Raw genomic sequence first — 298 nt, 5'->3', positions numbered from 1 at the left:
ATGTGGACAAACAATTTGCTTTTACCAGAGAAAATTTCTGTTTTGTTGAGTGGGGTTAGATTATGGTATTATAGTATATTGTTGGGAGAATGCTGAATGCTAAAGGGGAAACATTTTTTGATATAACTGATGTTACCATTAACTGAAGAAACACATGATTGATAACTGTTCTGTTTGAAGTTTATTTTTATGACATAGATTGCATGAGGAGTGGGGAAAACTGAGCATTTTTAGTTTGACACATGTTTATGCTTTGATTAAGTCGGAGATCACGAACGGAGCTGGTCTTCCCACGCGT

The sequence above is a fragment of the Haplochromis burtoni genome, unplaced genomic scaffold (assembly GCF_018398535.1).
Source record: "Haplochromis burtoni strain Fernald_Lab_line unplaced genomic scaffold, NCSU_Asbu1 Contig_2273, whole genome shotgun sequence".
In the NCBI taxonomy this organism is placed as follows: Eukaryota; Metazoa; Chordata; class Actinopteri; order Cichliformes; family Cichlidae; genus Haplochromis; species Haplochromis burtoni.
This window is presented reverse-complemented; position numbering follows the sequence as displayed.